The 26,619-nt window shown below is 41.4% G+C and overlaps 1 protein-coding gene across 7 annotated transcripts in view; it reads left to right on the top strand.

The window, feature by feature from the left end:
• Positions 1–26,619, top strand: part of GRPR (gastrin releasing peptide receptor) — a 276,159-nt gene that overhangs the window by 206,024 nt on the left and 43,516 nt on the right. For all 7 annotated transcript variants that reach the window (XM_082717032.1, XM_082717031.1, XM_082717028.1 and 4 more), the window contains one exon: positions 17,797–17,990. The gene's annotated coding sequence lies outside the window, so the exon portion shown is untranslated. The remainder of the gene's footprint in view (positions 1–17,796; positions 17,991–26,619) is intronic.

Here is a 26,619-nt window from a genome sequence, read left to right as displayed (position 1 = left end):
ACGATGAAAAATTTGAGATGTCAACTTAAAAATGGGTGAGGAAGTTAATTGGGTTTTTAAGCTTCTTTTAAGTGACAGGGCAGTTAAATTTTGAGCACTATGACTTGTGAAGGGCAGGGGTCATGACTGCTTAGTCACTTTTTAACCCTTGCACTCTCCACAGTGCCCAGAACATATGAAATCAAAGTCCTCAATCTGTGTTTGAACTTTCCAACCTTCCAGCCTTATCTCTTCTGCTCCAAAAATAGCATTCTGAAAGAGTCCCCCAATGCCGACAAACTGAAAGAATTCTAGTGACGATAATTGTGATCATGGTTATTTTATAGCTGAGAAGCCCTTCTATAGTCATCAGCTCATTATAATCCCAGATGGGGAGTGTGGCATTTCCTTACTTTTTTTTTTCCTTTTAAAAATTGAGATATAACTGGCATATAACATTATATTAGTGTCAGGAGTATAACATAATAATTCGTTATTTGTATATATTGTGAAATGATCACCATAAGTTTAGTTAATATCCATCACCACGCAGTTATCATTTTTGTGTGTGTGTGATAAGAATTTTTAAGATCTATTCTTTTAATTAGCAGTAATCGCACCTCAGATAAACCTCATTGGCTACGATACGACCACTGCACAAAGCTTTTTTAGCCACTTTTAAATACGCGATGCAGTATTGTTAACTGTGGTCAACCATGTTGTACATGACATCATGGACTTACTTATATTATCCCTGCACGTTTATACCTTTTGATTCCCTTCACCCATTTTGCCCACCCGGGGTAGGTGGTTGACTCTGGCAACCACTAATCTGTTCTCTGTATCTGTGAGCTTGAGGTTTTTTTTTATTACACATATAAATGAGATCATATGTTTTTTTTTTTCTTTCTCCTGACTCATTTCACTTAGCATTTTGCCTTCTAGTTCCATCCATGTTGTTGCAAATGGCAAGATTCCATTCTTTTAATGGCTGGATAACATTCATATATCTATATCTATATCTATATCTCAGATCTTCTTTATCCATTTATCCATCAGTGGACACTTGAAGAGAAAACCGCAGGTCCAAGACAGCATCCCTTAGGCTGAGTCCCCAAATGGGGTTTAATACCTAATCTAATTGCAGTTTCAACCTGCCCCCAAAATGTAGTCATAACTGGTCAGTTAGGAATTTTCTGCTCAGCACCAGTGAGTCTGCCACATGGGCCCTCTCTATCCCCCAAAGAAACATGAAGTAGTCTGCATGATAAAACCCTCTTCTCTTGTCTCTGAGGGAGAGCGACCTTGCCTAGAACAGTCCTTTTGTTTTACTAGTAACTTTCTTAGTAGTGTGCTCCCCCACCCCCTTTTAATAAAAGCCTTCCGTTTTGTACAGCTCATCGAAGCTCCCCTCTGCTTTGCTAGGTGGGATGATGTCTTATTTATGAATCATTTATTTTATTTTTTTAAAAGATTTTATTTATTCATTTGAGAGAGAGAGAGAGAGCATGAGAGGGAGAAGTCAAGGGAGAAGCAGACTCCCTGTGGAGCTGGGAGCCTGATACAGGACTCGATCCCAAAACTCTGGGATCATGACCTGAAGTGAAGGCAGTCGCTTAACCAACTGAACCACCCAGGTGCCCCTTTATGAATCATTTAATAATGCCACTTAGATCTTCAAATTTATTCCATTGAATTTTTTTTTTTTTTAACAACACTTAGGTTGCTTCCATGTCTTAGCTATTGTAGATAATGCTGCAGTGAACTTGGAGGTACAGATCTCTTTTCAAGTTCACATTTTTGTTTCCTTCCGATTAAATACCTGCAAGTGGACTTGCTGGATCCTGGGGTAGTTCTGTTTACATTCCCTTTCTTTGGGTTGCAATTGGCCGTAGACTTTCATCAGGTTGAGATATCTGTCTCCAACAAGCGGCATAGGGCTGGAATGCTACAGGGTCTTGTGTAGCACTGACAATTCAGTGAAGGAAGAAAGACAGGGGAGGGAGGGAGACGAAGAGACTTTCCAGCTCAAGTATGCTTTAGTGCCAAGACTTACGGGGTTCAGCATGAGGTCATCAGTTTCTATCCATACTGGGGAAAGAGGCAATTTCTCTGTGGTTCATCCATCCATCCATTCACTCAATAAATATCTATGAATCATCTACTTTGTGCCAGATCCTGGGATAGAGAGGTAAATAATACACTCTAAAAGAGGGAAACAGGTCAAAAAATAAATGCATGTAAGTGGGAGGAGCGTGTGTTTGCCTTACAATCTCCCAGCCGTAAGATAAATGCTTGGCCATTTTCATCGGGAGGGAGAATACAGGGTCAGAGCCTTCCCCTTCCTCATCTGCCCAAATAAATCACGAAGGGCCCCTGCATTCTATACAGGATATGCTGGCTGATCTTATAGGCTAAGGAATGGGATAAAACTTGATTGGATTAATGTGAGCCAGACTCCTGGACTTTTTCCATTTGCTTTAAAAGGTCAACTAGTCTAATGTGGGGATGGATGAGCTTTGGGTTTTGCAAGGGTGAAGGGAAGATTCAGATAATATCCAAGGGTGAACAAAATGACCTAGCTCTGTTTTATCTTCAAAGAGGCCATATAACTGGGGTCAGCAATCATAAGGGGTGGGCATAATATGTCTGCCAGCCACACACAACTGTTTAGTGAACAATTTGAATTCTAATGACATTCAAACTGGTCAGGGCAACTGTTCTTCCCAGTTCATGCCGATCACCCCGGTGTGGTTATTAATAGGTTTCCCTTTTGCTTTCAAAAGTGTCCTAGGTTAGAAGATAAATTATGTGGCCATGGTAGTAACTCAAGAAGAGAAAGTCAAGCCCCATCTGCATTCCCCACGGAAAAGTATGACCAAAATATGGTTGTTATTAAAATCTTTCGTGTTAACATTTTGCTGGTGTAGGAAGTTATAAATCTGCTGGAAAGAATACGGTTCAACAAACATTATTTCTGCAGGGCTTGTGTTAAGAGAATAAGAGAGACAGAAAAATGAATAGGACAAAGGCCTCTTCTGAAAGAGTTTATGACCCGATAGAGGTGACACATAAAAAAATAACATATGTCTGAGACAGTAAAGCCTTACGTCCCTGAAACTAGGATGCTAGAGCACAAAGGGGCCTGGGGCTAATTTTATCACCTCATTTTATAGAGGAGGAGGTTGTTTGCCCAGGTTCACATAACCCCGGGGTGCTGAGACTAGGGGCTTTGCCTGGAACCATCCCTGTTAATGTGTGTCCTCCTGGCATAGCTACTAACAGCATACCCTCTTGATCTCAAGTTCCCCTGCTATACGGGGCTGGGCCTCCCAGCTCAGACCATTGGGGTCTCCATTGTGGCACTGCTGACATGTGGTACCACGTAACTCTTCCTTGTGGGGGGCAGGAAGCTGAGTCCCATGCACTGAAGGATGTTCAAGAGCATCCCACTAGAGACAAGTAGCAGCCCCACTCCTGGCTGTGACAGCCAAATCACCTCCAGCCTTTGCCAGATGTCCACTGGGAAGCATAATCACCCTGGTTGAGAACTTTGGCACTAGACAATGACCTTGACAGTAGTTGGCCAGACTTTACCAGGCTGCCACGTAACTCCAAAATATCACCAACCAAGAATACTTTCATTCACTTCCCCCTCTTTTTGAACTCTTAATATGACGATCTCAAGAACACTATTTCAATGGGAAAATATTCATTTCCAAAAGGTGTCAGGCAGAATTATTGTTTATCGTGTAAATTAATATTTTCTGTGGACAGAATACCCACTAAGAAAGGGTATTAAATCTGAAATGTTGGTCCATGGCTTCATGACAGGTTACAAACTGTATGGATTACTATTTTAACCTGTTGCCCAAGTGGAAAACAAAAAAGAGAGAGGATATTAAAATTATTTCTGTAATACTTAGAACCTACTTTTTTTTTTTAAGTTTTAATTTAAATTCCAGTTAGTTGAGGGGAGAGGGAAGGGAAAAAAATAAATTCTAGTTAGTCAACATACAGTGTAATATTAGTTTTGAGCATGCAATAGAGTGATTCAACACTTCCATATGTCAGCCTATACTTACCACAACAAGTGCGCTCCTTAATCCCCATCCCCAACGCGCCTCCCTTCTGGTTACCTCTAGAACCTACTTTAAAAAAAAAAAAAAAAAAATATATATATATATATATATATATATATTTATTTATTTATTTATTTATTGGATGGGGGGAGAGAGAGAGAGAAAGAGAGCACGAGAGGGGTAAGGGTCAGAGAGAGAAGCAGACTCCCCTCTGAGCAGGGAGCCTGATGTGGGACTCGATCCCAGGACTCCAGGATCATGACCTGAGCCGAAGGCAGATGCTCAACCAACTGAGCCACCCAGGTGCCCCTAGAACCTACTTTTAAAGTGATATTTCTGAGTGTGCTTTGTTGTTTGTTGTTGTTGTTGTTGTTAAAGAGGAAGAGAGAATGCTGCCCCAAACTGTGAAACTGGTATTCTTCTCACAGCTCCCACCTTCCATACTTCCTTCTTTCTTCTTTCCAACTTGGCATTACTATATTACATTGTGCCGTCATGAAAAAGACCTACCTATTCCCAAATAAGAATAATTATTGATTCAAGCAATATATACTTAGTGGTTCCATGCCAGCCTGCTCCAGTGCGGGAGATGCATTGGTGATCCCTGGTCTTGGCTCTTGAGATGCCCATGGTCTTATGGGAACTCACTTGCACCCAGGTGGACACCACTGATAACATTTAGTTCACAGTGTTCTCCAACTTGAGCATACATCAGCATCACCTGCCGGGGTTGTTTCTGATTCGGTAGGGCTAGAGTAGGGGCCAGACAACTTCTTCAGTGGTGCTGATACTGCTGGTCTGAAAATGAGAACTACTGGTTTCATCTTGGGGATTTATGCATTGGGACGGAGGAGCATTCAGGCAGCGCGGTAACACAGCTTCATTGACTTCAGCTCCCTGCACTTGCCCCTGTCTTTGCCCCTTTCCTTCCTCCTCTCATTCCCCATTTCACTTCATTTACCCAATATCCTCGTACTTCCTTGACCCTCCTCTATCAGACTTTGCTCTTAAGGAAGAAGTTTATAAGAAACGCTAGCATGACATTAAGGTGACATCTTCCCTCTTCCAACGTAATTGGTATTCGGACGTGGAATGGGACACAACATCTATGTCAACTTTTTAGGACTGATTTAGGCAAATCTCCTCTGTATAAGCATTGTTCCTGCACCAGATCTATCGGCATAAGTGTTGCACACATATCGTCTCTGCCGTATGGTGTAACCTGTACACAGACATCACACAAACCATCTGTGTGATGAAAGTGAATTCTTAAGGCACCTTTAAGCCCTGATCTTTTATGATGATTTAAGCAAATCCAGGGTCTAGGTAAACCTTACTAAAATGTCCCCAATTGTTCTTTATTTTGTTGAGACACCACCATTACCACTTTCTTCTCAGTTAGCCAAAGAACAAAAGAGGTATCCACACTCCTATTTACTGAGGTTATGAAAATTAATCTGAACAGGGCATTATGTGCAGAATGAAAATTTTTAAATGATACCTTCAACTTGAGAGCTGTTATTAAACTTAAGCCCTCTCACATTCAAAGTAACCATTAGTTATTAAACAATAGGAAGAACCACTTCCTTTGAACAGTTTTGATGGTAGCTTTCTCTTCACCCCCACATTGCTGGGGTTCATCTTTTATGAACGAAGGGAGAGAACCTATGATTACTTCTAGTGTGTGAAGTCAAGGGAAATTCAACATGAACACTCAACCACCCAATGAGTTTTTAACAGGTCATGTGCCTGTTCATCTGGGTTAATGTCACATGCAATTAATGACTGAATATTCTTAATTGATAATTGATCTAGTTAACTTTTTAGCTGAGTGGTTGGGCCTGAATCCCAATGAGAGCAGTGAGTGGAAAATAACATGTGTGAGTGTTACAACCAGAGAATTTGAGAAATAAGAACGTGGTGCAGACAGAAACTGGCTTGCTCTTTCCCAATGCCCTACCTCCATCCTAAGGAGGTGTAGAGATGAGCCTTAGTGATGAAGGGACAGGAAAGGAAGAGGAAAAACAGTTTCCATGTGGTCTACAGGTTATACCTCGGGCAAAATATTCTTATATTGCTCTCCATTTTCCCTTCATATTTTAAAGAGTCCCATCCACTCATCCTCTTAATTAGACCAGTGTAGAAACCTGGCACATAATAATGATGCAGATTTAGCAGCCTGATGAAAGCAATACTGGGTACAGTTCCAGACATATTATTGGTAGCCTTTTCATTCTTTGAAACCGTTTCCAAAGTTACCAAATATTTAAATGAGGGTGAACTGTATAATCAGAATGAGTTGAAGCATCCTAGAACAAATAATGATAATTGTATGAGCTGCTAATTATAAAACTTCACAATGTATTCCCTCTGTGACAAGTATATTTTACCCCTTTGGTTCATAGGAATATTACATCAAAACACTGTGATAAGGCACCTGGGTAGCTCAGTGGGTTAAGCCTCTGCCTTTGGCTTAGGTCATGATCTCAGGATCCTGGGATTGAGCCCCATGTTGGGCTCCCTGCTCAGCAGGGAGTCTGCTTCTCCCTCTTCCTCTTCCCCTCTCCCCTACTCATGCTCTCTCTCTCTCTCAAATAAATAAATAAAATCTTAAAAAAAAAAAAAACCACTGTGATAGATGGTGATGCTGAAAGCGTAATGAGTATACCAATTAGGAATGTGTTTGGCTGTAAGTAACAAAACTCAACTTGTATATGCCGGGCAAATTGTGAAGTTTTGTTCTTTTCTTTTCTTTTCCTTTCTTAAAGATTTAGTTTATTTATTTGAGAAGGAGAGAACCAGAGAGAGAGTACAAGTCAAGGAGAGGGACAGAGGGTGAAGTAGGCTCCCATTGAGCAGAGAGCCCAATGTGGGGCTTGATCCCAGGATGCTGGGATCATGACCTGAGCCAAAGGCAGATGCTTAATGACTGAGCCACCCAAGTTCCCCTTTTTTCAGACATAATATATTATATATACAGCAAACCTGCTGTATTAAAGAAAAAATAATTTATTATTATATTATATATTAAATTTTTATAATATATTTGTATAATATATTATCTTTACAGCAACTCTGCTGTATTAAAGAAAAAAACTAAGCCCAGAGTAGTTAAGTAACCTGCCTAAGGACACAATGTTAAAATAATAGCTTTTCCTAGAATTTTTCAAATCACTAAAAGATAGAGCATTGTGGGGCACCTGGGTGGTTCAGTGGGTTAAAGCCTCTGCCTTTGGCTCAGGTCATGATCCCAGGGTCCTGAGATCGAGCCCCACATCGGGCTCTCTGCTCAGCGAGGAACCTGCTTCCTCCTCTCTCTGCCTGCCTCTCTGCCTACCTATGATCTCTTTCTCTGTCAAAAAAAAATTAAATAAATAAAAAGATATAGCATTGCTTGAGAATATCAGAACTTTTAAAGTAATCCAGAAAACTCAGGATCAATTTCTGTGTAGCCTGATAAAAACCTCAGATGGGTAAATTCCTAAGCGGAACAGAGGCCCCAGGGCAAGGTTTTTGTTTAGTCAGGGGGTACCCATCGGATGTATATTTTGCGCTTGTTACAAGTGGGTACGTGAAGGTAAAGATTGCTTAGGGATAGGTAGGAGTGGTTGGGTATGGGGATCATGTGTGGCCTCTTGTGGTAGATGCTATAGATTGTCTCAACACCCCTTTTCAATGGCTTTCACCCTTGCCTTCTTTTGTTTTAAAGGCTATAAAGCTTGAAACCTTATATTCATTTTCGAATGAGATATAAGTGGGCATCTACTGGTGGCTTTTCTGGGAAAGTTTTGCTTTCTGAATGCAAGGGGAGACTGTCAGCTGCCACTGTCCTCTGTCCTTTCTCTCGGCTTGGAATATAAACTTGACATGTAGAGTTGCACCAGACATCTTACAACCATGATGGCAAAAGCCAATGTAACTTATTTCATCCATGGAGTAGAAAGAACTGGGTGTCTGATGATGTCATTCACCCAAGATTATATACTTTTGAACAGTTTGTCCCGAGAAAATAAACTATTTGCTTCAGCAACTATAAGCTGAATTTCAGCTACTTACTGTTAAATGCATTTCCAAGTGACACCCCCTCCCTGGTATATGCCTCACTACCCCCCATAATGTTTTAATATGATAGCCTGATGGACCAAAGGGGAAAATACGGTACCTGTCAGCAAAGTGATAGAAAGTGAAGCCTTATAATACATGTAATCGACTTTGTAAATTGTGAAATGTAAGTCATGCTTGCAAATTGTGAAACATAAGTTTGTATTTGTCTACAGTGGTATAAGAAGAATAAATGTATACAGACAAGAAGAAAACCAAAACACAACCTGGAGATTAGGCTGTTGTTAGCCTGTATTCATTCCTTTTACCCATTTCCCCAAAACTATATGGGAGGAGTCTATTTCCTTTCCCTACTAATGTTGGGCTTGGCCATGAGACTTGCTTTGGCCAATGGGATATGGGCAGAAGTGACAGCCATAATCTAGGTCTTAAGATGTGTTTCCTTCTGCTTGCACTGTTGCGCTTCTGCCATAGCCATAAGAAGAGCAGGCCTTGGCTAAGCTGCTAGCCTAAGGAGGGCGAGAGACGTGTGAAGCAGAGATGAACTGAACGCACGTCCTGGAGCCGTGCCCAGCCAAGATCAGCCGAACTCTAGCTGGGATGGAGTCATCTGATGGTTTGACAGGGGCTGGAGGATCCACTTCTAAGGTGGCTTCCTCATGAGCCTCTTGCCATGTAGACCTTTCCACGAGGCTGCTGAATGTCCTCATGGCATGGCAGCTGGGCTCCCTAGAGCAAGTAATCAAAGGAAGCAGTGTTTCTGATGACCCAGCTTAAAAGATCACACTCTGCTCGTTTCACAATATCCAGTTAGTTACACGGGTCAGTTCTATTCACTGAAAGTCATCTTGGAGGCTGGCTACCACACTTTCTAATAAATGTTTTTGGTTTTTTTTAAAAAATTTATTTAATTATTTGACAGACAGAGATCACAAGCTGGCAGAGAGGCAAGCAGAGGGGGTGGGGTGGGGGGAAGCAGGCTCCCCGATGAGCCGAGAGCCCGATGATGTGGGGCTCGATCCCAGGACTCTGGGATCATGACCTGAGTTGAAGGCAGAGGCTTAACCAACTGAGCCACCCAGGCGTCCCTCTACTATATGTTTTCAATGCAATCTCTGACTGCTCCAGGCATCTTCTCAAAATGGATTTATAATTAACAACAGTGAAAAGGCAAAGAAACTGCACTGAAACTAACATAGTCTGCTAGAATTTCCAAGTTTCCTCTTACAAGTCCTTCAGTATATCATATCAACACTACTTTTCATTTTCAGTCAGGTATCATCAGATTAAGCACAACTGAGTTATTATAGTGCACAATCAGATTGCAGGTGCACAACCAAAAGGGAGTGAGCAAGAGAAATGAATTTGGCTAAGAAATCATGTGCATGCCTTCCCAGAAGATCAGGGGTGGGCTTTTGTGCGATATACTTGCTGACTTTGCAAAAGCAGCACCAAATAATTGCTATTTCATGGAGAACTCCCTGCCTACAATTAGAAACAGCCCTAGCTGGGTGACACTGCGAATTGGGAAAAAAAAAATCAATTGGGGATTTTAAAGACAAGCAGAAGAATGAGAGAGTGAATTCAGTAGAGTTTTATTGACAACTTATAGCTTATAGAGCTTTCTCTATAACCCCTGACAAGTCTTTTTTGCATCCAAGGTTTATTTGAGCACTTAAAGGGGGGAAGAGAATAAATCCATAACACAGTAGCTGGTTCTGTCAGAGACTGATCTCCTCCTTTCTCAGAAGTGCTTAGCAGCAGAGGAGGAGTGATTATCAAACAGACTGCTAGATTTGGGGACAGCCTCAGGACTCTCCGTGCCTTCTAACAATTAGGGAGAGAAAGAAGATCAGCCTGGACTGTAATCTTCCTTGCACAAACCAGGAAGAACTGAATGGGCTTCTGGGCAGTGTTAGAGCTACTGGGACAATGAGAAAAGTCAGATTACACTGGATTTCCTTAGCGTCTCTAGGCTAGGACATGAGTAATGGTTCTCCAAAAAAGGAAAAATATCACCGTATCTTTGCATTGAAAGTTCTGCTTGTTGATGAATATATATGTGTATATTCTTAAACTTGTCTTGGAAAATATGACTTAATAAATAACTATAATGTATAGATTATGTATAGACCATATGTAGTATTCTCTGTATAACACATATCATATGAATATATAAAACTATTTTTTTCTTTCACATGGGAAGCCATGGGAGGAATAAAACCATTCGTAGAGAATGGGGAGGCTACAATGAGGAGAAGCCATTGTCTCATTCCCCAATTTAGCATCTGCTTGGGCAGTAGGAGGTTGGTGTGGGGTGGGGGGAGAGAGAGAGAGAGGGAGGTGTTACTGTATCTGGAAGCAGGATCTTTGCAGATAGCCTTGACCTAAGGATATTGACAGTGTCACTGGGATGAAATCAAGGTGTCAGCAAGGCTAGACTCCCTCAGGAGGCTCTAGGGCTGGTCCGTTCCTTGCCTTTTCTGGCTTCTGGTGGCAGCTGGCTTCCATGGTTTGTGGCTCTGTCACTCCAGTCTCTGCCTCTATGGCTACATTGCCTTCTCTTCTTTTGTCTGTCAAGTTTCCCTCTACTTTCCTCTTATACGGACACATATGACTGCATTTAGTGCCCACCCTGGTAATCCTGGATAATCTCTCCATCTCAGGATTCTTAACCACATCTGCAAAGATCTTATTTCTGTATAAGGTAACATTTATAGGTTTCAGAGATTAGAACCTGATATATTTGGAGGGGAGGGAACATTTTCAGCCTACCAAACCCAATATCTTGTTCCACCCCTACTTCTTCCAGGGTTCAGCAGAGCCCTATACCCTATTTACCTATTTATCACACACACACACACACACACACACACACACACACACACACACACACATACCTACACGCCCACATGCACGCACCTCTCTCTCTCTTTTTTTTTTTCTTAATAAAGCTTGGTAAACCAAATCTTTAGCAACTTAAAGCTTATTAGCCTGGAGGGCTCTGTGTCTGCATTCTACCTGTAGTAGCAGTGTTAGTGGTGAAGTAGGTTCTTATGGATACTTCTAATGCAGCAAAAAAGAAAAAAAAAGGGGGGGGGGGGAGAAAAACAAAGGGGAAAGTTAACTTTCTATATAGAAAGAGGTTGCATACTGTTATTTTGCCCTGTGACTAAATCATATGGTATAGTCAAGAATCTGTTATAAAAAATGAGTAGAGAAATACCTTACCAGAGAGGAGGCTAATGATTGCTGGCCCCCAAAGGTAAGCCTTGACTGAAGCTCTTGGTTGGAGTTCTATAAGCCAAAAGTGTAAATGCTTCCGAGGAGTCTGGGAGATGCTGAGTTTTCTTCTCCTCACACCTGTCTGTCCAGGAGATGTACTTCTTTTCAGTCAATAAAGAAACTTTCTGAAACTTTTACTTTGAAGCTCAGAAATTAAATGTATACTGTGTATCTCGGGCTCACTCTCTGCACATTTCATGTGGCTCTTTAGCTACATGGTTGAAAGACTTTGTATTGCCCAGTGAGTTTTATTAACACACACCTGACATATCCAGCCAGGGGAGCAGCACTCCCTAAAATCAATGCGTTTTAGAAGTACAAGAAAAGATAAAGAAAATAGAGAAACAAAGAGAAGTTTATTTTAAGGAAAAAGTTAAAACTAGAAGAGACCTGAGGTTATGTACTTCATAGATGAAGAAACTGAAGCCCAGAGAAATTGCAAGATTATCAGTCAATGATGGCTGCATAACGAACAAGTTATGCAGCTTGCAGTAAACATGTATTTAGCTAATGCATTTCTGGGCATTCACTTATTCAGAGTTTGGCTGATGGAGGTTTCTTGTGGCCAGAAAGGTTCTGTTTTCACATTTTAGGTCACTGGGTTTACTCCAAATAACTCTCACCTTCCTTGAACCAGTAGCCACCTTGAGGAGGTTTTCCTTTGGTCATGGTAGAGGTGCAAGAAAGCGAGTAGATGCACAGGAGGTTTTTAAGGCCCAGACTTGGAACTGAAAGACTATTATTTCTAACCCCATGTTATTGGCCAACTTCAGTCACACAGCCAAGCCCAAAGTCATGGGGCAGGGAAATATTCTCTGGCCATGATAAGGCCCTGCCAAGGGTATGGACTGAGGAAGTGATGGAGAGATAGAGCCAACCATTTAATCATCCATGCAAAATTTGCCTGTGGTCAAAGAGCTGCACAATGGCTCATTCAAGACACTAGAATTTAGGTCTCCTGACCCACCCCTGACCCATCCAGGGCTTTTTCCAGTAACCAGGAAGGCACTCAGTGGAGCGTACAATAGATATATTTAAAATATCTCTCTGGAAATGTAAATTATCAAAATGATACAACACTGCTCAACTGGTTACATTTATATGATATAGTTTTTTCTATTTTCTGTTCACATCATTAAAAGCCATTCATATGTTCCCATAATCACTATCTGCGAAGGCATATGACATTGATGCATGTTCAGCATGGTACTGTTTTCATTCGTTGCCAACCCAAGTTTCTCCAGCCTGTGGGTATTAAAGTGGTCACGTTAGGAAGAAAAGTTCAGATTCCACTGGTTTTGCAAAATCCTTTCTGGTGGCTCAGGAGATGCCTTCTCATCTGTCCCTCAAGCCCCTCAAGAACATCTGCGGCTTGGTGCCACTCATCATTACAGCCAGCCTCTCGGGGACACACAGGTGCCCCAGAGCTGTGACTCCTCAAGTTGCTGACGTGACACTGTGTTCCCTGCAGTGTCACATCCTCAGTAGAGCGACAGTACAGTGCGTCCCGGACCTTTCAGACTTTCTCATGCAGATGGGTTCCTAAGTTTTTGCTGTGATCCTGTTTCTCCAGAGAGTTCAGACATGAGTATACAGAGCCAGACCAGGGACCTGTGTTCAAAGGACCATTTTTGACTCTTCCCTAAGGTGAAACAGAGCAACTTTCTCTTCATTCAGCCAAGGGTGTTTATGCAAATCAGTTTATAGATATAAATTCACCAGACATATCTGAGTCACAGTTAAGGCCTAAACTCAGATTGTTTTCACATATTTTGTTTGAAGATGAGCCCACAGATTATCATAAAAAAATTATCACCCCAAATGGAATTCAGCAAAGGCGTGAGTCCATCATTTCCATTAGGAAACGGAAATTAATGATAAATAGCTGGTTTTAGTGACTCGCTTTGTAATTCTCTTATTTTTTTCTCCCTTAGAGATTATTACTTGACATTTTTAAATGGTATCTAAGATGCAATTTATAGAAAACTTCTCAGTTTCATGGGGCATAGCTAAGTTGAATTGGAACTGGCAAGCCCATTTAATTTTGCTGAGAATGCATTTAGAAACGGAGTCTTTCGGCTAAATGCTTGTAAATATTCCCAAAGGTCATTTTTTTTTCTTTGTTGAGATAAACTCTCAACATGGCCCTAAAGATGTAGATGAAATGGGGATTTAAATCTCAGCTTTCTGTTTCAGTTGAGAGATCTGAGCCTTCTTTCCCTTTGGCTAGAAAAACAAAATGGAAAGTGCACATTAGCAAATGCTTTCCTCCTTCAGTACCACTTCACCATGAGGGATCTGGTTTAGCCCTTCTCAAACATTTTAAGCCAAAAAACACTTTTGTGGCTCACCTATCTCAATGGTATACTTTTACGCTGAACTCTTGAAAATTACTATCTTCTCTATATATCCACCAAAGAGATAAAAGCAAAAAAAAATTGTTTTTATTTTCTAAATATAAAACCATCTATTAAATATGGCTTTACAAACTGTACATGCCTCCCAGGTATTCTGATTCGCCCATGTGGAAAAGTACTTAAGTCCTGTCCCAGACTACCAGTGAAGCAGTTACTGTCTATACCTCACCTATATCTACCTGGGTCTTACCATTTTAGTGGACAGGTCTGATGTCTAGCTGACAAAATCTCATCTCTTTCCCTGAGAATTGTCTCTGGCCACTGAAGCCCTCTCTGACAATACAAGGCAGGCCAAGAAATTAATACCCCCCAACTCCCCTAGCAGTCTGAATTGGTGTGTAAATACCCCGGCTCCCGTGCCCCTTCAGTAAGATCATTCTGAGCCATGTGTTTTACATTGGGTCCCAGACTTCCCAGTGTGTTTGGTAGTGTATGTTTTATTTCTTCTTTCCCTTCCCTGACACACCTCCCCACCCATCTGTCTGAACTTCCTTAATTATCTCACAAATAAATTATTTGCCCTAAAATTCATGTCTCCAGGCCTGCTTCTGGGGAAATGAAACCAATCGGATAAGACCAAGAAACACATTACAGCCTGATAACAGCATGAGGTAGAATACTCTGGACACTGGGAATGCAAATATTTGTATGATATAGTCCCTACTCTTGGGTTCTTTAGAGTCAGTTTGGGCGAAGATGGGCTGAAGCATGTAAGCACAGTGTCCTCTGATATGTATTAATAGAGGTGCTACATAGGATTAATGGGCAGTTTCATCACTTTTCAGCTCTGGACCTCAGTTTCACCATCTGAAAAATGGGGCATTGTGAGGATTAAATGAAACGGTGTATATAAAATGCGTAGGAACAGCACCTGGCAATTAAATATTGAATTTCTAAGTCATGCACTGAGGTACTCTGGAACACTGCAGGAAATTCACTATGAGTGCAGCAGGATATTCTATTTATGTGTTTGTCTGTTTGTTTCCAAATTCATTGAGGATTAATTGCCAAAAGTAATTGTATATATTTAAAGTGTACAGTGTGATGATTTGATATACATATACATTGTATCATGATTACAGAGATCAAGAGAATTAACACATTTGTCACCTCACATAGTTAACTCTTTCCTGTGTGTTTGTATGTGAGTGGTGAGAATATCTATTCTCCACAACTTTCAAGTCTACAGTACCATTTATTAACTAGAGTCATCAGGCTGTATATTAGATCCTCCAAACCTACTCGTAACTGGAAGTTTGTACCCTTTGACCAGCATCCCTCCATTTCCCCCATCCCAAGGCCCCTGGCAACTACCTTTCTATTCTCTGTTTCTATGAAATTAGCCTCTCTCTCTCTCTCTCTCTCTCTCTTTTTTGTTCTACATATAAATGGTACCATATAGTATTTGTCTTTCACTACCTGGCTTATTTCACTTAGCAGAATAGCTCCCAGTTTCATCCATTTTGTCACAACTAGCAGGCTTTCCCTCTGTTTTACGGCCAAGTCATATTTTGTTGTATGTATGTGTATGCGTGTTGGTGTGCATATGTAGTGTGGATATACATTATATATAATCACATTTTCTTTATCCATTTTCCTGTGAAAGGACTTTTAGATTGTTTCCAAAGCTTCATTCTTGTGAATAATGCTGCAGTAAACATGGCAGTGCAGATATCTCTTTGAAATACCGATTTTTTTTCCTTTGGATACAAACCCAAGAGTGAGATCAGCAGGATATTTTACACTTTTGAGGGAAACTTGGAGCTATACAACATCTTTTGGACACTATGAAAATGACAAGCTTGAGGTTAGATCTGGTGACATTACTTTTGATAACATGATGTGTTTGCAAACCTGGTGTTCAACAGTTGTTGTAGTAAAAACCAAATACCAAATGAAAATCAATGCAGAACAGAAAGTGGGGGAGGTGGTAGCTGATCTGATTCCAAGGTTTGAGAAATTGTACAGTGCCCAGTAGGTGCACACATCCCGCTGGGAAGTAACTGTGGTTATTGAAGACTGAAATTTTTGAAAATTATTTATATGCATTATTTTTTTCCAATGGCTGCTAAATTGTTAGGATATAAATATTCAATAAGTTACTTGGACTTAGTTACTTAACAAATGGAATTGTTAGGTGTTTCTTTTGGCCTAGAAATCCCATGAAAGAAACTACAGAGGCACAGAGTACTGTGAACTGAGGAAGTTTTGGAATCTCCAGTTTATTATATTTTAGCTACTTATATAGCTACTTAAAAATTGAAATTCATTAAAAAATATTTCGCACATGCAACTTTGACTATATCAGTCTACTACTTAAAAGTCTCTGTGTCCTTACGTGGTTACCAAGAATATACAAAATTTCTCAGACCTTTATTGTAGACATCCCATGTTCCCCACCCACCCACCCAACATGCCTTTCAGGTTTAGTCTTCTATCACTATCATCTGACTAAAGCAATATATTCATCATTCCCGGAGTTATGACTTGCTCTCTACCACCTTCTTGGCCCAAGATGCACTCTCTTTCTTCAAGAATCTTCAAAACTCAAAATAAATTCTATCTCTTCCATTGAAGAAATGTGTCTTTCTCCTCTGTCAGATGTCACTTCTCTTGCTTGAGACATCTGCAGACTTATCGTACAACTTTTGCAAACGTTTATCTCATTCCCCCCTCCTTTCTTTTCTCCCTATTAAATGGGAAGTTCTCATATGGTAAGGGTCGTTTCTTACATGGGCTTCTATACACTGCAGTGTTAACTACCTCGAATGGATTATTCGAATGGGTTGGTGAACGAAAGCAGGGATGCATGGGTAGATGAATGGCTAGATAACAAGCTGATGGAGGACACGTAGCTAATGGATGGATTGATGAAGACGTACACGGATGAGTGAGTGGGTGTGTGAATAAATGCTACAGCAGTTTGAAAACCCATTTTTTAAAAAGATTTTATTTATTTATTTGACAGAGAGAAATCACAAGTAGATGGAGAGGCAGGCAGAGAGAGAGAGAGGGAAGCAGGCTCCCTGCTGAGCAGAGAGCCCAATGCAGGACTCGATCCCAGGACCCTGAGATCATGACCTGAGCCGAAGGCAGCAGCCCAACCCACTGAGCCACCCAGGCGCCCCTGAAAACCCATTTTTCCTGATATTTTAGTCCCTCATAGTCGTAAATTAATGTTAATTGGTTACCTCCAATTAACAATCCTTTTACCATTCCATGCCTTATTAGAACTCTTACATCCCTTCTCGTCTTATCATGAATTAGAACAAAATCTCCTAGTAACCAATAAGATCTGCTTCTCCCAGTCAGTTTTACACATCAAATCAATCTCCCTATCAAATCATTTGATTTGTCTGTCCAAAAAAATAAGTATATTGATTATGACATCGAATTTTTATTATATATAGTGTATTTTGTATTCTATAGTCACATAAAGACAGCGTGCTTATAGCAAAAAATCAAGTATCCCCATAAAATGTGGGAATTAGCTAATTGTATACAAATATGGCTCAAGAGACCATAATGGAGTGGACTATGAAGATCAAACACAAAATTTGACAGTGATCCTAAGAAAGGGAACTACTGTTCATTGAGCACTGCTGTATGTCATTTAATTTTCACAACTACTTTCTGAATTAGAGATGATTATTCCTATTTTCTAAGTGATAAAATAGAAATATACAGAAGTTGTGAATCTAGCCGAAGGTGGCACATTTCTTATATGGGGAAAGCAGTACTAAGAGTTGCACAGTTGTTACCACTTTAACACGGCTCAGACCCACACTTTTTGCTCTCGCCACATCGGGGTGCATACGTGGACACACAGCAGTGAGAGCTAGGAAGAAAGCTTTAAACAGAGAAAAATTGGCCTAGGTTTGTCCTCCACTCCCCAATCTGCAGATCCTAATGACATCAACTGCTTGAACCTAGGAGCCATAACAATTATACTTGTCTACTTCCCATTTCAGAAAATCAAGGAATAAAAAGGAGAGGAAGCTCAGGAGAGAGGAACTCCTTGTACTGAACATACTCCTTGTAGCTGAACAACACATTTTGTCTGGAAGGAAGACCTGAGAAGTGCTTCTCCATGGCTACCATAGTTCTTCCGATGAAATGTCTCCTAGGAGAACACTGTGGACTGGAGATGGAAGAAGAGAAACAGGTAAGCTCACAGCAGACCTGATTTCTGACTGACCCCCACTCAACCATCTCTTAACCTCTCTGGGTCTCAGTTTCCTTAGCTAAGAAAGGGAGAGGGCGTTCTATGTGAAATCTAAGGAATATTTGATTCCAGATAGCATGAGTTCTTATCTAGAAATCCCATGGAACTAACATGGTATTAAGAGCATGGACTGAGGGCAGATGGCCTGAGTTTGAAATCTGGCTTTAGCACCGATCTTAGGTAAATAGTAAAAATCTCTCTGCTGGACGCCTTGGTGGCTCAATCATAAAGCGTCTGTCTTTGGCTCAGATCATGATTCCAGGGTGCTGGGATCCAGCCCTGCGTCGGGCTCCGGGCTCCCTGCTCCCTGCTCGGCGGGAAGCCTGCTTCTCCCTCTCCCACTCCCCCTGCTTGTGTTCCCTCTCTCGCTGTCTCTCTCTCATCAAACAAATAAATAAAATCTTAAAAATTAAAAAAGAAAATTAAGAAATAAAAATCTCTCTGGACTTTGGTTCCCTCCTCTTTAAGATGGGACTAATAATGGTACATACCTACCTAATGAGGGTGAAAATCAAAAGAGAAGGAGGCATTTATTCACACAGTGAATAGGCAACAGAGGCTAGTAATAACTCCCGTCCCCTTGCTGCACATCTCCCCATGCACAAATACTCTTGAAAGGACCCCAAGCTTAGAGTGAGAATTTCAGGGGCAAATGGTCCAGGTTAGGCTGGGCTGCAGCTGCGTCTAAGAACGTTAGCCCTGCTTTTTGAATATCCTCATTTTTGAGAAAGGGTAGAAAGCATTTTTCTTCCCAGAGTACAGTGTGTGTTGCTTCTGGGCTGTCTCTTCTCATTCATTCTCTGATCTGATTGTTTGCACCTCAATGATTTTTTAATTGAAGGTCTTCAAAAATTGTTAATTGAGTTCTGCTCCTCTGACCATTCGAAGTCACTGAGTCTCAAACAAACACTGAGTCTCTTCTGGGCTTTAGAAGCCCATAAACATCATCATGTGCTACAACCTGCTCAGAGCTATTAACTTTCTATTCTTTTATTTTTTGGATGCTTGACAACCAGCCTTCCTTTCCTATGGCCTTAATGAGGCATCACCCGGAAGGCAGCCTCACAGCAGGGGTGGGGGCTGGGGGGGTGTCTTGCCAATCTCTTTTTAAAGGCAAGGCTCCCATATTTTAAAAATTGATTCCAGTGATGATACAGACCCCAAAGAGAAAGACTGTTGTCAATCATAATCATCAAACATGGAGCTTCCAAGTGAAGGAAGAGGATTGTATGTTTGGATGATTGGAATGAGGTCTTTCTCATCGCAGTAGAACGGCAGGGCTATTCCTTTTGAAAGGACATCCTCACTGTTGGCAAAAGGATACAGAAGTGGAATTAGGACAGGGATGAGGGTGTGTGAGGGGGAAATAAAAAACAACATATCAAGTCTTGCTCTGATCTCACAAGTAGCCTCTTTGCCATGGGATCAGAAATGGCAAATGTTCATGGTTAAGAGTCAACCAGGGGGCGCCTGGCTATCTCAGTCAGTAGAGCCTGTGACTCTTGATCTCGGGGTTGTAAGTCTGAGCCCCATGTTGAGACTAGAGTTTACTTAAAAATAAAATCTTAAAAAAAAATAGTCATCAAGAAGCATAGCAGTGCCTTCAGAAAAATGGTGCATAATTTGATTTATGTTTCCATAAAGATGTTTCATTTCATTTACTGAAAGAGGGAGCACAGTTGAGGTCCTTTCACGCCTGGGAACCAGTGAGCAGAATCCCTTCTCTCTATTCTACACGTTAAATTCCTTTGATATTAAAGAAATGTGCCTGAAGTCATGAGACAGGAACTGAGCATCCTGTTTATGTCCCTAGAGGCAAAACAAAACAAAACAAAAAGAAAAGAAAAAGAGGAAAACAAAAAATACAGGGCGCCATTGCTGAGGAAGAAATAGAGACCACAGCTGCTGGACTCTGTGTTTTTTCCCATTTGTTTTTCAGCTCCCTAATTTTTTATCCCTAGTTTCTACTCACTTGTATTTCCTTCTTCCTGTCTGTCAATTTCACCTCCTAGGAGAACCTCGAAGTCTCTTCAGTTCTACCCTTTGTCCCCTGAGAGGCATGCTTAAGTACCCAGTTATCAGAACACACTTTCTAGCCCATGTAAGTTCAGGCAACTTGCTTCCCCTCCTCTTAGCTTGTGCCCTCATCTGTAAAAAGCCACCGAATCACTATTAGCTCTATTACATATCTTCTGTCCTCACTCCTTCCCATAAATCCAGGATCACTCATTAACTAGCAACTTAAGGAATTTAAGGATTATTATTAATTATTATTAATTGAGTAAAGTAAGGAAAAGGAAAGGAAAACTGGCTAAAAGAAACAAAAAGGTGAATGCTGGTATAGTAGCTTTCGAGTTAGGGGGATTGTTAATTGTCAGTGAAGTATGAGAAGGCACTCTCTAGAATTTTTGCATAAGGGTCTAGAATAATCATTTGAGCTCATATAACTCATATAGGAAAATAGGGATGTAGGCAAAGCCATATCTAGTCTCTCTGACCCCATGATAGAGAGCCCCTTTATTATATCTACTTGGAAAAGAATTTGGACTAAAAATGGATCGCACTCTTTCAGCTTCTGTAGGACAGAAGCAGAGTTTAAAATGCATTAATACAGCTGTGGGGAGGAATGGGAAAGGATGACAGAGAAAGAAGGTAGTAAAAAAAAAAAAAAGCAAATCAGTCCCTTTCCCCACTGCATTAAAGAGGTGTTTTCCTAGGCTGACCATCCGCTGGCCAATCTGAAGTCAGTTCCATCCCAAATCATGGGCGCTCCATGGCACTTCAATCTTGGGCCCCCAGATTGATGTAGACCAAAAGAAAGGCATATCTGAATGGCTGGAACGATGCTGCCAACCTTCTGGAAAGCTCCAGTGTATGCTTCAAGCCAAGGCCTCAAAGACATGTGCAGAGTTACTTGGTTGGCATTATTAATCCTGTCAATCCTAGATTATGTTTTAGACATTGTACAAGCTTTTAACAGTGGAGGATTTAAAACCTAAAGAAAACAGACACAAGCATAACACGAGCTGCCTCGTACCCTGCATCTATCATTATCATCTTGGGGCCGGTCCTGTTTCATTTTTACCCCAAACCACTTCTCCACTTCCCATATGATTTTGAAGCAAATCCAGGCTCTCATATCATTCCATCCCTAAGTATTTGAGTAAATTTCTTTGAAACAGAAGTTCACAAACTCTGGCCCATGGATCAACTTCCTGTTTTATCAGTGAGGTTTACTGGAATGCAGCCATGCCCATTCACTTACCTCTTGTCTGTTGCCATTTCCCAGAGACCCTATGGGACATAAAGCCCAAAATATTTACTATTTGCCCTCTAAGTTTGATCAGCTGCTCCATCCCTGCTCTAAAAGACATGGACTTTAAAAAAACATAACTAGAATACTATTATCACACCTCAAAAATTACCAGTAATTTACTATGCAGTAACTTGAAATTGTTTAGGAATTTATACCTTACTAAGTGCCTTCCTATTTGTTACTTCATTTGAATCTGCAACAACTCTCTGAGATAGAGCTGGAAGACTTTAATGCCATCTAAATCCCTTTTCTATATGAAGAAACATGGAAGCATAGAGAATTTAAGTGATCTCATCAAAGCCACGCAGCTAATAAGCAGTTTGAATAAGCCTCTGCCTCTGATACATTGTGGTAGGTCAAGGGGAAGTTTGAATTCTGCAGTATGTGACTGATAAACTCCTGTGTACTTCTCAGTTCTATTTCATGAGCACGTGACTTGAAGAACCTGGGGTGGCATATATATTTCAGACATGACTTGGAGTTAATTTAAGGCGAACCTCCTCCAAGCAGTAAAAATAACCGAGTTTTTATACTGGGTGATGAGTTCCCATCGAACCACTCTGCGTTTGAAGAGCTACAGTGGCGTCTGGAGAAAAATCTATGGGTAATCCTGTTTCCTCGCATCTTCCTTAGAGAAGAACATGGTGTATCATTTTACAGGCCAAAGAAAAAGGGTGAAATGTGAGGGGTGGAAATTCACTTTAGTTATGCGAGTACCCAGAATCCCAACTTTTTCTGTCCCATAAAGCTGGCTGGAAACATAATAAAAACTAGTCTTTCTCATGAGAAACCTGATGGCATTTTTATTGGTTTGCCTTTGAGATAATACTCCACCTTCGGGAAGAAAATCCAAGGGAGCTTGTAATAGTGGGAAATAATCATATAAAGTCCAACTGTATTTCAGAAACAATAAGAAAATTAGTTACCATTTTCACATGACCTGAAACTCTCTATAATCGAGGGTCATCACCCAAGCAGTGTCCGGATTATTTAAAATGAAAGCTTGTTTATGTTTACAAATTAGCTTTAAGAAATTGAAAATGTTGTCCTCATTAGGCAGTTGGCTCCCTGAGAGTAGGGACCATTGCAGAGCCTTGAACTGGGTCTGGTGGGGTAGGGTGCTTCATGTAAGTGGTGTTGAATGGCTACATGGTATCAACGTCATTACTTCAGATCTGAGCACAGTCACACTTCTGGTCACCAAAAGGAACCTTTCCCCCAAATAATAACTCTACAGTGGAGAATCCTGATAGGTACCCACCTTAACTAAGTGATCAAGGTTAACATCACCACTGATAAGTCATGTAGATATGACATAGCCTGTGGTAGGCTGAATAATGGCCCCCAATGATATCCAGGTTCCGATCCCTGGATCCTGTGACTGTGTTATATGGCAAACCTTATGTGACAAAAGGGACCTTGCAGTTGCAGTTGAGATGGGGAAATTATCCTGGATTATCTGAGTGAGCCCAATGTAATCTTAAGAGTCCTTATAGGGGCGCTGAGTGGCTCAGTTGGTTGTGTCTGCCTTTGGCTCAGATCATGATCCTGGGATCCTGGGATCAACTCCTGCATTGGGCTCCCTGCTCATGGGGAGTCTGCTTCTCTTCTTCCTCTGCCTGCCGCTTCTTCTGCTTGCCTTATAAGAGGGAGGCAGAGAGAGATCTGGCTATGGAAGAAGAGAACGCAACATGATGACAGAAGTAGAGACTGGAGTGCTGTACCACTCCAGTCCACTGCCAAAGAATGCTGGGAGCCTCCAGAGGCTGGCAGAAACAAGGAACAATTCTCCCTGGAGCCTTCCAAAGGAAGCAGGCCTGCCAACATTGATTTTAGCCCTGTAAGACTCATTTCAGACTTCTGGCCTTCAGAATGATAAGAGGATAAATTTCTGTCACTTTTAGCCACTAAATGGTAATTTGTTACAGCAGCAACAAAGACATACTCTCAGATACAATGTGATGAGAAGAGCACCTACACTCTGTGGTTTCTCTTTCCTGTCTTATAATGAAAAGACATCAGACAAACCCAAATGGAGGCATGCTCTACCCAATACCTGACTCGTGAGTGCTCTTCTAAAGTGTCAAGGTCATGAGAAACAAGAAAGCTGGAGAAAGTGTCATAGAAAAGAGGAAACTAAAGAATCCTAAGGACTGAATAGAGTGTGACATCTTGAACTGGATCCTGGAACAGAGAATGACAGTGATAGACGGGTGCGATCTGAATAAAGTCTGTAGTTCAGATAGTCTTACTGTACCCATGTTAATTTCTTAGTTTTGTAGACACCGACAATAGAGGAAACTGGGGGAAGGGTATATGAGAACTCTTCATACCATTATTGCAAATTTCTGTAAACCTAAAGTTATTTCAAAATAAAATGTTTAAAAAGGAATCCTGCCCAGTAATATTTGTCTCATCAGATCTGTTATGGGGGGGGGATAATACAGGGTTGTGTTTTAGGGATTTGGGGGCTATACTGATTGGATTCTCCTGGAAGAAAGGAAGAAATAGCTGGAAAGAGAGATGGCTGAGGGTAGAAGGAAGCTGCCACTGAAGGAAGCTGCCACTGTCCACTGCATTGGGTGCCACTGGGTGGTACTAATACCTCAGGTCATCCTGGAGTTATAGGTAAGGGGAAAATGCCCCTGTATCTAACGGAGGGAGAATTAATGGCACAGAACAGTTCAGTGGCAAATAATGCTCACTGAATTAATTTGATTTTCCCAAGCTCACAGCAAAGAGGGGAATGGAATATTAGTTGTCTAATTTCCAGGTACATGGTGGCTAGATAAGAAAGATCAGCTCATTCACAGTATTTTAAAAATCCATCTATTTCATCCAGAAAAGAAGCTTTGGTGTTACTTAATAACAAGTGGATTTTAGTCTCCATAACTCTCCTAGGTTCAATCGTACTTTTTTCCCCCCTCATACTCTGCCTCACCACTCGAGGTTCAATTCAGGTTTCTAGCACTTGCCATCTTGGGTATTTCTTTTCTGTTTTGTTTTGTTTTATCTTTTTGGTGTTTTTCTTTTCTCACCTTCTTCCTCCATTCTACTTACCAGGTATTACCTATTGCTGCATAACAAATGACTGTAACACAGTGGAGTGAAAGGAAAGGCATTTATTAACTCACAGTCTCCATGGGTCAGGAATTTGGCTGTAGCTTCACTGGGTGGTTCTGGCTCTAAGCATCTCTGGAGGTTGCAATCAAGATGGCCGCCAGGGCTGCAGTCATCTGAAGGCTCGACTGGGGCTGGAGGATCCAATTCCAAGACACACATAGCCGTAAACAGGAGGCCTCACCCAATGCACCTATCTATAGGGCCATTTGTCCTCACGACACAGTGGCTGACTTCCTTCAGAGCAAGTGATTCAGAGAGCGTGCACAGAGGAAGCTGCGACATCCTTTGTCTTCTAATTTTGGAAGGGACACACTATCATTGCTGCCTCGTTCTGTTTGTTAGAGGCCAGTCCCTTAGTGCAGCTCACACTCATGGGAAGGGAAATTAATCTTCACCTCTTGAGGGAAAAAGTACCAAGAACTGATAGATATATTTTCAAACTACCACACCAGGTGCCCTCTTAGATGTGACTCCGACTGGAAGTTTGATTTTCTACCCTAGGCTTTCTCTGGGAAACCGCATTTCCTCCCATAGTTTCATGTGGCTCAAAGTGAAACTTGGCTTTCTTTCAGAAGACTCCCCCCATTGCTCTTCCAAGTTTCCAAGCCCCATGAAAAGTCACAGAATGCTAAGAAAAGAGAAGGGAACTTGAAACAATCCCAACCTTTCACGATCTGGTTATAGTCACCTGTCTCTTTTGTTCTTGCTGCTGCACTAAAATGTGACATCTCTGATTCTTCTCAAGCAAGGGTTACTGCAACTTTCAGCAGCTTCTCCGTGGTGCTGCCACTGAATGACATTGAAGTTATGTTCAGTATCCACTGACTTTCACCACATGACCTTGTCCTTGAACCCTGACTTTACTTGATTCTTGGCAAGTCCTTTTCTATACATTGTACTACTCAACATTCAGTGTGCTAGTTCTCAGGAAGTCCTCTTAATTATTTACCTCTTTGACTTCAGACTTCAGTTCTCATTTCTGTTGACTTCCTTACTTTCCCTTGTTCAGCTAGTGAACTCAGTATACTTAAAACCAGATTTAGCATTTTTCTCCACAGTAGCTTCTTCCTTGCCTTTGCTCTTTATTCTAGGAGTCATGAGCCTATCGAGAAAAATTCACCGCCTTTGGCTTCTTTGTTGCCTATTTTCCCTATATTTGTAATGACCTTCTTGCCCCTGTATTGTGTCAAAAAGAGCTCATCTGCCGCTCAGTCTGGGAGGGTTCCCAGCCATTATCAGGGACATCAAAAAGCCTCAGTTCCGTAGCTCTTCATTAGCTTCAGATTGGTCCAATTGCTGGCTCCGTTCTGAATTTGAGATTTCAGTTTCCTCTCTGTCCCCACTTCCTGCCCTGGTTTCTTAAATTAACGCTTTCTGCCATATCTCCCTAACATTTAGATCATCACTTCTCAGACTATTACAATGTCCACATGAAAACCTGAGGATCTTGTTAAAATGCAGATTCTGATCCAGGAGGGCTGGGGCGGTGCCTGAGGCTCTGTATTTCTAACGAGCTCCTGGGTGATACCAATACTGCTGGCTCCAGGGCCACACTCAGTAGCAAGGGCTCATAGCAACCCTCTCCTAAATGTGCTTCCTCACTCACCTTCTTCCTCCACAAAGGGGGAAAACACAAGTGCTGTCCGATTGCCAGGCTTTCTGGATCTCACACCACCAGCATCACTAGTCTCCAGCATAGGACAGTGCTCAAATCCCCTGCAGATGTCATGAAAAATACTGATTCTTGTGTTTCACCTCTAGAGATTCTGACTCAGTAGGTCTTGGGTAGAGTCTCAGAATCTATATTTTTAAGAAGCACCCCAGGCAGTCTTCATCATTTTTTAAGAACCAGTGTCTTACAGACTAACGTCCAAACTGAAGTCTTAAATACAGTCTTCCCCAGCAGATCCAATCTCCTTTATTTCTCATAAATGAGTCCCCTCCAAACCTTTGTTCCAGGCAGGCTGTCTCTTAAAAAGACCCAAAGCATTCCCTCCTCTTTACTCTGGCTCCACCTGTAAATTCTACCTACTCTAGAATTACTCTGTCTTATCTGTGTATTGTCACAGATTGTCATTCCACCAAGAATGCCAACTCCTGGAAGACAAACCGCTAGGCGCACAGCTGGTA

This window comes from Mustela nivalis, assembly GCF_964662115.1.
Source record: "Mustela nivalis genome assembly, chromosome: X".
Classification (NCBI taxonomy): domain Eukaryota; kingdom Metazoa; phylum Chordata; class Mammalia; order Carnivora; family Mustelidae; genus Mustela; species Mustela nivalis.
Note: the sequence above shows the minus strand (reverse complement) of the source record. Positions and strands in the feature narration are given on the sequence as shown.